At 51.8% G+C, this 5,152-nt stretch overlaps 1 long non-coding RNA gene across 1 annotated transcript; it reads left to right on the top strand.

Moving 5' to 3' along the window:
- The first annotated feature begins 736 nt into the window (after positions 1-736).
- On the top strand, positions 737-4,393 carry LOC108506372. Its single transcript, XR_001877753.1, has 3 exons — positions 737-835; positions 3,230-3,341; positions 4,025-4,393. It is a non-coding gene; the product is annotated as an uncharacterized LOC108506372 (long non-coding RNA).
- The last annotated feature ends 759 nt before the right edge of the window (positions 4,394-5,152 follow it).

Below are 5,152 nucleotides of genomic sequence, written 5' to 3'. Positions count from 1 at the left end.
CTGGAAATCCAGCACAGTTCGGAGCAGGAGTGGGGGGGTTATAATTTCCACTTTGCAATTTAGTTTGAAATCTTTACTCAGCCCATCTTAGAAAATCAAGAAGCGACTCGAAGAGACACGAGGAGCCGATTAGAATGCCTAAAATATTGTGACTTGAATCAGTCTCCTCAGTTTGATGGAGAGGGTGGAGAGGGGAAGGATGAATCCTGATTTCCCAGCCTGGTGGGGGAAGGGCCCTGCTGTGTTTAAGGAAACCAAACCGAGACAAGAAGGTGGTTGCACCTTCACGAGCTCAGCCAACCTCAGGGTGAGCTGCATCACATCCATAATCCTCATTCCATATTCCACAAACAGCTTCCACCTCTGCTTCCAGACATCCACCCACCAGCCCCTGAGCAGGGAGATGTTCCTTGCATGACAACCACGGGGTTCAGCAGCTCGGGAGCTGTGGAGCGAAAACCAAAAAGGCACCTGTCCCATCTGCCACCACCCCCCTCCAGAGGCTCCACCCGGGGCCAGGGAATCACTGGGAAAACAGGGAAGCACGGGGTTTTTCCATGCCCCAGTTTGAGGTTGAATCAGAGGTTTGGGTTGGAAGGGAGCTTCAAAGATGGTCTGGTCCGACCCCAGCCGGTGTTTGCTTGCAGGGGGCTGCACTTGGCTGGCATTTCCTCAGCTCCTGCCTTCAGGGGCTGCCATTTCCCTTTTCCCTTTCCCAGCAAAGAGGGGCAGCAGCCCTGGCTGGGCTGGGGGGGGTCCCCAGGAGGAGCTGTCTGGTGGGAAGTGTCTCTGAGCTGGAGGAGGAGGAGGAAAAGGGCTGATGGAAGAGCAGCAGGTGCTGGTTTGGAGGAAGCAGTGAGAGCATGAGAGTGCCAAGGCTGGAAGAGCAGATCCCAGGCAGATGGAAACCTTTAGAAAATTGGGCTAAAGCAAAGTGGAGTCCCAAAGGCCAAACCCTCCCTGATGAGAGGGACCTGCCCCAGCATCACCTCTTACAACTCCCTCCAGCTGCACCTGCCAGAGAGCAGCAGCAGTTTGGGAAATCAGGCCCTTTTCCAGGGTTTTTCAGTTCTATGAAGAAGTTTCTTGGGCAGGGACACCTTCCATCAGACCAGGTTGCTCAGAGCCCCATCCAGCCTGGCCTTGGCAGGATGCTGACGTGGAATCAGAGTAGCTGGCAGAAAATGGGAGTATTTCAGCCCAGCATCCAATTGTTTGGGGTCAGGAACACTTTCCTTGGTGCCTCTTGGCTTTAGACATTGCCTAAAATAGACACATTGAGCTCTGTTGCCTGAATCTTGTGGCTGTTGCTCTCTGAGGTGCTGCAAGGTATCCGTGAGATCCCTGGGGCTGGAAAACAGGATATAGGACCAGTGGAACTTCCACATCCTTCTAAAGAGACAGCCAAAGGCTGAGGAGCTCCTGTTGCATCTAAGGAGGAGAGAGACCCCCCTAAGGAGGGCAGGAGAAGCCCCTTTCACTGCCTCCCTCCAGCTGCCACCAACCCCATGGCAGGGGGGGAACTGGCAGCTCTTTAGGATCCCTTCCTACCCCAAGCATTCCATAATTCCATGAGCTGACACACCTTGTCAGCTGCCAACGCTGGACCTGCGGTGATGGCACCCTCTGGAGTGGGATTCCAGAGGGAAAAACATCACCAGGAATGTACAGGAGGAACGAATGGACAGAATCCCTCGGCTCGTGTCTGGCAGCCAGGAGGAGGAGGAGGAGGAGGAAGAGGAGAAGGAGGAGAAGAAGGAGGGGGAGGAGGAGGAGGAGGGCTGAGGCTGGGGGGGCTTGGCAGGACCTCGTGGGGCAGATTTCTTTTTGAGAGTTTGCTCCTTTGCTCCTAAATTCATGAATGGTGTGAATGAATCTCAGCGAGGTTTGGGATGCCCTGGGTGACAAATTGGCTGTGGACTCCATCCCGGTTTCACGCTGTGCCTGTGGACTAAAATACACCTAAAATTCAACTTGGCCACTGAATTTTGCTGTAAGGGGAGGACAAATTGTTGGGTTGTAAGAACAGCAACCTCAGAGGGGAGCAGGCTGGCCCAGCTTCCCTCCATGCCTTGGTTTGGAGCAGGTTCTCAGGCTGCAATTCTAGTCCAGAATGGAGCAGCACTTGCATCTTTGGCATTCAACCCTCCCAGGCTGGGAACCTCAAATATATAGCAAGGAAAGACCTCACTAAGGCTGAATTACAAAATCCCAGAATTACTGAGGTTGGAAAAGACCTCCAAGATCATCAAGTCCACCCTGTGCCCCATCCCCACCTTGTCCCCCAGCCCAATCCCAATCACATTTCCCTGCAGTTCTAAAACTGGTGTTTTCCACTAATGCCCCCCCAATTAGCAGCAACAACTAATAATTTCATGCTCGTGCTGCCTTTCAGCACTGATTTAAAGCTGAGTGAAAGATCAGAGGTTCATGGCAGCCCTTGTTTATTGAGATCTGAGCAAGAGCCCTTTGTGTCTTGGAGTGGGCAGAAGAAATAAAGCAAGGGCAATAAATATTTGTTCTTTGCCGGCAAAGGAATTTCCCTGTAAGCCTCACCAGTCTCCAAAAATATCTTGACATGTTATTTTCTCCTTTCTCCTCTTGCTTCTCGAAGCTGTCACTGTGACAGACAGGGGAAAGTGCTCTGCAAACACCCCTCTCCACGGGGAAACCTTTCAGCTGCCTCTGAATTCTTTGTTTAATTTTTATTTTCGTACCTTCAGTGTGTTTCCTGTACCAATTTTTCAGTCCAGGAGGGGGGATCATTTGTTTCAAGCCTGACCTAACTCCCCGACTCTCTGATTTTCCCATTGTTGTGGGTTTCAGAATTCCTCCCTCCCAGAACTCTGGAAGCAGTTTTCCACCCGAGGATTTAGGTGCCGAAAGCTAATAGTGGGCTGGTTAAAATTTAATTGTTTTTCTTTTGTAGGGAAAAATAAATAAATGAATAAAGATTAGCAGCTGTGCTACTAAAACACACACAACATGCCAGGGTGTGCCTGCAAGCTGCCTGCTGAGATGGATTTGCTGGGAGCTGTTGGAGATAATTCCTCAGATGGATCTGCTCCACAGCTCTGCCTCCTCACAATGAGCAGAGTGTGTTTCCTGTACATTAATTAACCGTCTGAAACCAGTTGAATATATTTATAAACCCATTTCAGAAGCCTGAGTTTCAGCCCAGGCATCACTCACAGACTGATGCTTGTTTTTTTTTTTCTTTAATCTTGAGGCACTGAAAAGCTGCTCGATGCCTCCGAGTCTGGTTGACAGATATTATGAAGAGGTTCAGAGGTGGTTGGGTTCATCCCAGGGGAAATCTCCACCACAACGACAGAGCCTGGGTGAGAACACACGAGGAGCAGGGCCTGGAGGAGGGCTGAGGCTGGGGGGGCTTGGCAGGACCTGGTGGGGCAGATTTCTTGTGGAGGGTTTGCTCCTCGGGGGTAAATTCATGAATCTCAGTGAGGTTTTGGGTGCCCTGGGTGACAGCTTGGCTGTGGACTCCATCCAGTGTCTGCTACAAAATGAGCTGGATTTCACTCTGGGAATATCCAGGCTCAGTTTATCAAATTAGCAGCTTTTCTGCTTTTAAGACACAGCCATCAAGTGTTGGGCCCTTCTGGGTCATCCCAGGTGAGGAATGCAGGAGGTGCATTGAACCCACCTTCATGGCTCCAGGAGATCAGGCTCTACAGCTGGGAAAATCCGAATTTCAGGAAGAATTTCTTCGCTGAAAGGGCTGTCAGGCCTTGGCAGGGGCTGCCCAGGGAGGTTTGGAGTCCCCAGCCCTGGAGGTGTCCAAGGAAGGACTGGAGGTGGCACTGAGTGCTCTGGGCTGGGGGACAAGGTGGGGAAGGGGCACAGGGTGGGCTCGATGTCCTTGGAGGTCTTTTCCAACCTGGGATTCTGTAATTCAGCCTTAGTGAGGTCTTTCCTTGCTATGATGTGCCCATGGACATTCCTGTGGGATCCAAACCTCAAACTGAGCATTTGCTTTAGCATTCCTCTCTCCTCTTTCTTTCAGAGTCCAATCAATCTTTTTTCTACAAGCACAACAAGGGGAAACTCTGAGGGACCGAAGAAAAAAACAGTGATTTTGGAAATGTCAGAATATTTGAACAGGTTCTGATTGACACGAAGATCTCGGTGTTGTCAACATGGAAATGTTGCTTTTGTGTTTGCTGCAAGACCAGGGCCCGGGGTTCACCTCTGCTCGAGGGAGAGGGAAGTACAGGATGGCACTTACAGAAAGGGGACTAAGAGAAAGAAATGGCTAATTCCTTGTGATTTGGAACCCCATGGAGTAAATGGGGAAATGTGATGTGGGGTTATAAGTGTGGTGTAATTGTAGGAGCCCTTTGGCTCCTGCATCTCTGCTGCTCCCTCTGCCCCCTCGGGTAAGACCCCCCTGCAGAGCTCCAGCCCTGGGAACAGCACAGGGAGGACATGGAGCTGCTGGAGAGAGTCCAGAGGAGGCACCAAGATGGTCAGAGGGATGGAGCAGCTCTACTGGGGGGAAAGGCTGGGAGAGCTGGGATTGTTCAGCCTGGGGAAGAGAAGCTTTGGGGTGACCTGATTGTGGCCTTCCAGGACCTGAAGGAGCTACAAGAAACATGGAGAGAGACTGTTTCCAAGGGTCTGGAGGGACAGGACAAGGGGGAATGGCTTCAAACTGCCAGAGGGCAGGGTTAGGTGGGATATTGGGAAGGAATTGTTGCCTGTGAGGGTGGGGAGGCCCTGGCACAGGTTGCCCAGAGAAGCTGTGGCTGCCCCTGGATCTCTGGAAGTGTCCAAGGCCAGGTTGGATGAGGCTTGGAGCAACCTGGGTTGGTGGAAGGTGTCCCTGCCCATGGCAGGGGGTGGAATGAGATGATCTCTAAGGTCCCTTCCAACCCAACCCATTCCATGGTTCTATGATCTCATTGCAGATTGAGGAATGTGGCCTCCAAATGCTTTCTGTGCCTGCCACACCTGTGCAAGTCAGGAAAGTGTCAGGAATTGTCCCTGTGGCTTTTCTGAAGCTCCCTGAGTGTTTGCAGAGCAGAGCAAAAGGCAAGACCATGGGCTGAGATTTCCAGGCTGGGTTTCTTGCAGCAGGCACTGCCCCGGAGCTCTGAAGCCTGGAAGGAGAGCAGGGTGCCCTCCCTGCTCC

This window comes from Lepidothrix coronata, unplaced genomic scaffold (genome assembly GCF_001604755.1).
Source record: "Lepidothrix coronata isolate B3197 unplaced genomic scaffold, Lepidothrix_coronata-1.0 Scaffold213, whole genome shotgun sequence".
Taxonomy (NCBI): Eukaryota; Metazoa; Chordata; class Aves; order Passeriformes; family Pipridae; genus Lepidothrix; species Lepidothrix coronata.
This window is presented reverse-complemented; position numbering and strand designations above follow the sequence as displayed.